This window comes from Squalius cephalus (genome assembly GCF_949319135.1).
Source record: "Squalius cephalus genome assembly, chromosome: 4".
NCBI classification, from domain to species: Eukaryota; Metazoa; Chordata; class Actinopteri; order Cypriniformes; family Leuciscidae; genus Squalius; species Squalius cephalus.
In genome coordinates, this window is record NC_137125.1 from 20648317 (window position 1) to 20656953 (window position 8637).

The 8637-nt window shown below is 35.5% G+C and overlaps 1 long non-coding RNA gene across 1 annotated transcript; it reads right to left on the reverse strand.

Moving 5' to 3' along the window:
- Positions 1–1145: 1145 nt before the first annotated feature.
- Positions 1146–1828, reverse strand: LOC307157453. The gene is made up of 3 exons (XR_013820989.1): positions 1750–1828; positions 1489–1576; positions 1146–1278 (listed from the first exon to the last, which is right to left on the reverse strand). It is a non-coding gene; the product is annotated as an uncharacterized lncRNA (long non-coding RNA).
- Positions 1829–8637: the final 6809 nt, after the last annotated feature.

Consider the following 8637-nt stretch of genomic DNA (forward strand, 5'->3'; position numbering starts at 1 on the left):
TAAGTGCGAGTCCCAAATCCTCATTGAAAATGCATTGAAGGCTCATTTTCCGAAAAAAAAAAAGTTTTAACATGAGAGTCAATGGGAGAATGCTTGGGCGATTTTCCACGTCAATGAATTCGCCCAGAGAGGCGGGAGTCGCGGGCGCGACCATTTGAAACGTGACTTGAATCTGACGAATCTACGAAGCTACTGTTATATGTTAAGATGAGATGAGACATATATGGATATATCATATAGACATATAAAATCATAACACTACTGAATGTGTTCATTTTGTTGATTTAGGTAGATGCCATCGGACTAACCCCACAGCTGACCGACAAACACACACACACACACAGCTGCCAGCGCGTTTGAAGTCACAGACAAACACACACACGGAAAGAGCACAACACCTTTACAATTGTTCAAATAAAATAAATTTACTTTGTTCCTTACAACGTGTCTGTTTTCTTTGGTTAGCCAGAAGTAAAATAAAATTATATTCAGGGGACTAAACGCGAAAGTCTCCTAAACGTTCCGAATGGCTGCTGGTATTGCTGGTACTTATACCGCAAATATATATTCTTAAGGACATCAAAACCTAAAATAAAACTTCAGAAAGGTTTACAATATGGGACCACACTGTAAAACCGGATAAGTTAATATAACTCAAAAAAATTGTTGAAACTGATTACATCGAAATTTAGTGATACTAACTAAATTTTTATAAGTTAACAAAAAAAGTTTTTTAAGTAACTGGTACTAGGCAATTTTAACTGATACTACTTAATCTTACAAGTTACTATAACATTATTAATCAAGTCATTTTATAAGTAGTTTTTGGGTTCACAGTACATATAAAAATGTATTAAAGATAAATTACATTTTTTGTTACATTACAATTTCAACTTCATAAAAACAGTTTTAATGTCTCAGTAAAAAAAATTACTCACTTTATTCATTTTTGTAAGTTTTTAAATTTACATTATCAAGTAGCTAAATTGCTAACTATACACATTCTATAATAATAATAAAAAAAACAGGTTAACACAGACAATTTAAATTCAAGTTACTCTTTTATTAAATATCCACAAAACATCAACAATAAATTGTTTGTCAAATGGAAATTCTCCAAAACAGTGCAAGGCTCTTGAGAAATGTTTGCTCAATGATTTCCTCAAGTACAACCACAATCTTCTCTGGGCAGAATAACGTGGCAACTGTTAAATTGCCACTAATGAAGAGTAGACCGAGTGGTACGTCATCAATGTCTGGTTCATCAGAATGTTCTACCTTAAGGCAAGAACAGAGAACTGTTACTCTAAACTTCCAAAGGAGGACAGCTAATAAGTGACATATATTTACATCTATTCCAAACCATTCTATCCCATACAATAACTACAATTATTAAAAAAAATTATATATTAAAAATGTGGAACTAGAACCAGGATGACATCTGAATGGCAAGTGAGATTGTTGTTAACCAAACAGTGCAACTCTTACATCCCATGTCTTGAAAAAGTTGGAGTTGCAGAAAGGTGGGGAGAGCACGGAGGACAGCAGCTCGTCATACATGGATGTCCACGATATCCTTCAGTGTGAGAATTAGAGACATGAGTATAAGAATCTTGATTTAACATGGAATATAATATGCACAGCCACACAATACTATGCATCAGCCTAAAATGTCTGTAAATACAACCAAAATATGTCAAAATCCACTGCAGTTTCTAAATCAGGCATCAAGAAGTGCAACCAACTGACCTGGTCATATTTCCTGAAGAGCTGACTCAGTACTTCAGAACACTTTCCCTGTGCGAGCAGCTTTCTTTCTGAACAAGCTCTGAAGACAGCTGGTCCAACAAGTGGTTCTTCAGGTTGACATTGTAAATTTTGTCAGATCTGCACAAATTAATAAGTGATTAATTACACAGAAAAATAAAGGTGAATTAACTTTTTTAGCTTTTTTTGAGTAATTACTACCCATTTTATTGATCAAATTTGTACTGTTCGGTTTTACAGTGCAATAAAGTAATTTTTCCACTTATTTCAAATAAATAAACAGTAGCGTTTTATTTTTGGGTGAAGCATTCCTTCAAACCTCAACACAATTTCCTTAAAAATATTGCTTTGACTTTAATTTTATATTACAAAAAGTAAATAATATTTGCCAGAGTTTTTACATGTACACTTCTCTGCCTTTTCTTCTCTTCAGCATGGAAACTCCAACTTCTCCGCCAGCATTTCTATGTTGCAAGTGCGTTGCAACAAGGATGAACCAGCGAGCCCTGAGCTACACAAAGGGAAGAAAAATTGCAATTGCAAAATTTAAAACTGAATGTTACTGTGCACTAAGTGATGGAGTAAATACATTCATTAATAAAAAAGATGGGTTTACCCCGGAGTTTGCTATGTTCTGCAAAAATACACCCTATCCAATGCATTTGGCCAGATGTGTTTGTTTGTTGGCCCCTGGAACCCTCAAATTTAAGACGGTTCAACAGGAAATCACAGAAGAGGCAGAGAATCAGGCCAAACATGCCCTGTGTCCGTCTTCTCCAATGATGAGTGGCGAAGAAGAGGACATCTTCTCGAAGGGTGGACACCTCAGCCTCCAGGGGCAGATCAGAGAAGTGAGTAAATGTACTATCCATCTAATACATTTTGCAGCGGTAAAACCTAATATAATTTTCTAACTCGACATTAATAGCTCCTTATCAACCAGTTCTAAGTTGCCTAAAACAGAAAAGTGATAATGACCGTGTTTCTGCAACACCTGTGCCAAATCCAATTATATTGCTGATTTTTGTATTTGTGAGCTGAATAGTCTTTAAAACATACGTAATACATTTAGTGTATCTAACGGGTGATTCAAAGTTATAAAAAAAAAAAGTCAAAATAGAAATTAACAGGACATTTTAACATGTAAAATTTATATATAGAGAGTAACAGTGATGAAGTGTTCCAGTACCGATACAGCTAAACTTCCCGTACTCGTTTGTTTTCCACAGATCGCTGAGGATCCGGGAAACAGAGGCAGAAATCATCTGTCTCTCTGAGATCAACAACACTGGTCTCTTCCTCAGCAGTGAGTCTGTGATCTACATTATTCCTGCAAACATCTTCTCTGGTAATCCAGATGATCTCATAGGCAAACTTCCCATGAAACTTGTGCTGAAGCGCATAAATCAACATGTCATGGAAATCAGATCCGTTGAGAATTAGACCTCATCACCTGTACATATAGATTAGTCAGCTCCTCATCCCTTTTTCTTAAAAACTTTTGAATGTTTATTTAAGCCTTTTAGTTTTGTTTGTTCTTGTTCAGTGTATATGGTGTGTTCTGAAACAATAACACCTTGTTGAAGGCAATAAAAATGTTATTTTACATGTTTTAAAGTGTTGCCTTCTCGAACATCATTATCTTCAGTTGCGTCACAAAGTCTTCTGGGTTTGGAAATACACGAGGGAAGGTAAATGGTGACAGAATTTTCATTTCCGAGTGAATTAACGGAGAAACACATCCACTTGAGTAACCTAATAACGGAGAATCAGCACAGATATTTTATTTTACTTCTGAATTTACTACCATTTTCCCAATTGCTAGAATCTATAATGCAATATTTAGATGATTTGAAGAGAATTAGCTTGTTGTGTCAATATTCACACTCATACTGTCACAAGTTTAAATAAAACCACATACAACCATCAACCTTTGTCCTAGAGTCACCCGAAACTACATTTTGTCCCTGTTTGATCTGGATTGGGTGTCAGATCATGTAAAATCAGACAATATAGGACTGAGATACACTTTATTATTATTATTATAAAACAAAAAAATTACAGAATGACAATTTATTAATGGCAGGGAGTAAGAAAATAATGTACCTTTTTAAAAGATTCAGTTTTCACAGCTTTCTTATTAGAAGAATCAGAAATCAGATACATGATAAAAGATTGGAGAAAGGCTTATGTGAGACAACGGGTCTTCGCAGGCCTGCTGTCTGACGAAAAATGGGTTCGCAAAATTAAAAATAAATAAAAATAAATGATGATGGCAATACTCGCAGTAATGTTAGGTGTAAAGTGCTGTTTATTGACAGTGCTCGAGAGGTGAAACAGTCCCAGAGGAAAAAATATATGACCAAAACTATATACAAAAGTAACAAATAAGTGAAAAATGGCAAACCTGCACAAAAAGAACAAAAAAAAAAAAAGATATAAATCTATATACACACAAACTTCGTCAAGGGTCAGGTTAACTGACACACTAGATTAGGTTGGGGCTCCTTTTTATAGTCCAAGCCCCGCCTCTTTAGTTAACCCCTTAACTGTCACCCCCCTTTTTGAGAATGGACATTAAAATGCACTATTCAAGCTTAAATAGTTGTAATTCAAGAATACTTTGGAGTATAGACCTATTGAGTTTTGAGTTACAAAAGAGAGAGAAAACCTGCCAGAGGCCCTTTTGGTACTGACAGTATTGTGTATTTTTTGGTACATTTTTAATGACCAATGACTTTGAAAAATAAAAATCCTGACTGGTCAGAGATTGGAAACCATCAAACCACAATCCGACAATTTATAATAAATATCTACGACACAAAAGATGATATTTGATATTTGAAAATGAAGTGATGATATTTTTTAAATATCATCACTTAAGGCCAGATCAACAAGTACCTGAAGTGATGGGAAGAAGATATTTTTATCTTCCAATAATAATGAGACACCTGATTTTGAGGAGGGTGTCACTTATTTTCTGAAAATCATTACAATTGGAATAAGATATGGTCGTCAAAATTTATATTTTGGCCGATTATCAAGTAAATTCAGGACAGCAACACTTGTCATCACCACAGCGGGAGGAAAAGTATCCACCATCACAGGCGAAGAAGATGACAGCTTTTCCTGTAGAGACTATTTAAGTCTTCGAAGGCAAGTTGAAAAAGTGAGTTATTTTAATGCCATTACTGAATATCCAGAATTAAGTTCTTCTGCATTCCTCTGGTGTTTACATGAAGATGACAATAAAGCATCACGTTTATTTACTCACCCTCATGAAGTTGCAAGCCTAAAAGCATATGAAATATTAATATATTGTTTTAAAGGTATCATATCCAAGTTGGAAATTCCAGTAACCTGACAACGTTAATCAAGATAACTGAGAATGTTTACTAAAATATTTATTTTTTCCAATTGCTAGAGACAATATTAAATTAGTAAAAAAATAATAATACAACTGAACCATAAAAAATTACTCGCACAACTATCCAGACAACTCATCCCCCCCCATCCCCCCCGCCCCTCCCCTCCCCTGCCCCCCTCGGTCCCAAAACTGTAAATTTGGAATGAGGGTGATTTGACCTGAATTAACTTTATAACACCACTTATGCATTGGGCTATTATTCTGCAGATACAAGCGCTGAGGAAGCCCAATCCCCGTCCTGGACCGGTCCCTCAGATGTGGCCAGAAGCTCCTGGACGTTTCCCTGTGGAGAGACGAAGCCTTGTGTGCGCTTTACCTTGGAGATGAGGTGGAGCTCACACATCCCAAGGTGTTCATATGGGATAGTGGTAACGACAAATGAATTCATCGACATACACCACTTTCAAGGTACACAAATATAATACAGAACACATTAGCTGCTTCTCTAGAACTGAGGATGCACAGTATTGGATTTTTGCCAATATCCAACATTTTTCAACTAATTTTGGCTGATAGTCTTGTATACATATCTCTCTTTTGTTGTTGTTAAGTGTTGTGTTTGCGTCAGACCATTAACCCCTTACCTGACAGGGATCACTGGTGATCCCAGATTATTTTAGTTCAAAATATGTTTGAGCTTATATATCTCAATATTAATAACAGTCTGGTTAATTTTGAGTCTTGAACTATAAACTCTCAAGGGTTGGCTTTCTAAATGTATGTGTGTTATGTTTCTATTCAGAATTACTTATGAGCAGTAACCTTTTTATTTTGGGCATTTCATGTATGCAGCACTTGCCAAAATTGGGGGTGATGAGCAAGGGGTTAAGTCAAATCAGACTTTATGACATCAATTACTGCTAAATTTATTCGTAACTTAATGTTACTTGCAGTCTAACAAGAACAGTGCTCATAAATAAAAGCACTAAGACTCAGGGGAAGCTCTTGACAGTGTGACTGTACACCAGACACAACCTTCTGTACTCGCATTGTCAAGTTCAATGCAGCAATCCATTAAAGTGAATCTAAAGTTCACTTCAAGAATGACATGATCTTATCGCGAACACTTCTTATTAAGTTATTGCAAGCACATAAGCAGCATAATTGTCCATATCGGGCTGATGCTGATGAATAGATTTTGAGTCTTTACAGCCTTTAATGACGAAGCTCCGATAATATTGTGCATCCCTATTCAGAACTCATGTAACAAACCCCCATCCCATTAGAAATATTAAAAACTCTGCATAGTGTAAGCCTAACAGGGAGGTTATAGGTTAGGTTAGGTTAATCTAATAATTGTAGCATTAACCATTCTCATTGCTGGTTACATGGTTTAATTCTGCTATAGCAATATGTCATTTTTCTAGTATAGGTTATGCAGTGTCACTGAGATAAATCATTTAGCTCATACATTCATTGTGCTTTTATAAACCTGAATGTAAATTGCACTTTTGTTCAAATCCAGACTCCTGAGAGGAAGGTGGAGACTGCAGAAGTGCAGGTTGTTGGCGTGTCAGAAGGAGATGGCAGCCTCACTCTCCTCTGTGAGGACTTTACAGAGTTTAGTGTACCGGCCGAACTCTACTGGGAAGTGTGGATTAGAGATGGGGAGTCGACTCCAAAAGAGTCGATTCCTCGACTCTCACTAGCCCTAGTGTCGGAATCGACTCCAGGTCAGGAATCTGTTGAACGGTGTTTTTTTCAAGTTCAACACAGCAACAGTTCATTATAACGAAAAGATTATAATGAATGTAAAGATACGGAAATTAAAACAAAAAGATAAAGAAATGAGAGGAAAAAATAAGTAATGCCAGGAAAACAAAGAACAATAATGTATAGATAGTTTTTTTCTGTTGGGTCTTGTTTTGCGGCTCAATCAATCATGATGTGGTTCAATACAGTCAATTGGTTGTGATTGGCACAAAACACTGCAGTAGGTTTTACGAACCAATCATGTACCAGTCCTCAGGGTGAGAGTGGGACATGCCCATAATTGGTTAGTGGTGGTTGATTGAGTGATACTGTTGAGTGATGACTGTTTTTGAATCCAGTAACGTTAACTTATAATGGCAACCCCGACCTCAACCGTGTGGAAATATTTCAACCAGACCGAAGACAAAACTAAAGTTCGTTGTGATATTTGTAAACGTTGTTTAAAATTCAACAGTTGTGAGGATGGAACATTAACATTAGTGAAATGGCATGTACTCACTCTATATGAAGTTCATTTTCTATTATTAAATGACAAGTGCATTAAAAACTATTATTAAACAACAGTTATTATTGGTAATAATATAACTAATATTTTTCAATGTTAAACAAAAAAAGTTAAAAAATAAAGTTAAACATGCTTAAGTTAAAGTTCATAGCTTCACTACATTAAAATTATATAAAATAATATACAAAATAAATAGATAAATACACTGTCTAAAACAAGTCTGCTTTTACAAGTTTAATGATTAATACTAACATATTGCACACTTAAATATGATTTGAAGAAGCTGCGATGTGAAAAGGAGGGGGATTTATAAGGTTTAGTTGATTAAACATTTTAGTATAGGAAACATTTGTATCCTCGCTCTTGACTCCTCAGGAAGCCTCCTCGTTCCTCGCCCTCCTCCCGGTGGAATTAAAGAATTTAGATGTCCTACATGAGAGCGGAGCTCGATCGGTTTCAGGGTCGTAGGACATACGAGCGAGAAGTGAGGACACGAGGAAGCATATTGAGACGCACCTTCTGAATCCTGACCCTATTTTAATTCAAAGTAAATGGAGTCGAGGAGTCGATTCCACCGACTCCAAAATTAGGAGTCGGGAGTCGGAGTCGACTCCAAAAAAACCGGAACCGAACACCCCTAGTGTGGATGACCTCATCCTGAAACTGCCAGCCCATCTTAAAGTTAAACACATTAATAAACGGGTAATAGCAATTAACTTCATTCACAAGGAATAAAATAATGGTTTTGTATTTTTAGTATTAGCTCATTTAGTTTATTAATTTTTTCTTAAATTTAGCAGTTAAATCAGTTTTCATTAAGTAGTAGTAGTTCAGTTAGTTTATATTAATAAGTTAGTTTAGTAGTAGTATTAGTAGTAATGGTTATTTACTGTTCATTTGAAATAGTTATGTTTTTATCGTGTTTGTTTCTGCATGTTTAAAATTTATAACAAATTTTGTTTTCAAAAAGTCGTTAGTCTGATATTTTTTAAACATATACATGTTAAAAATGACCTCAATAATTAGTCATGTCCAACTAAAGAGGAAACAAAAGCACTTGTTTATATTCTGTATTTTCATAATCAAGATTCATAAAATATTCTGTGTATTTTATTTTCCTCTTACCCTCAGGATGGCAACAGAACATTTACAGTAACACTGTGTTAATGTACCATACTGACTTCGAGGAGTTCACTTCACCTGCCAACCTCTACCAGAGTAGTGT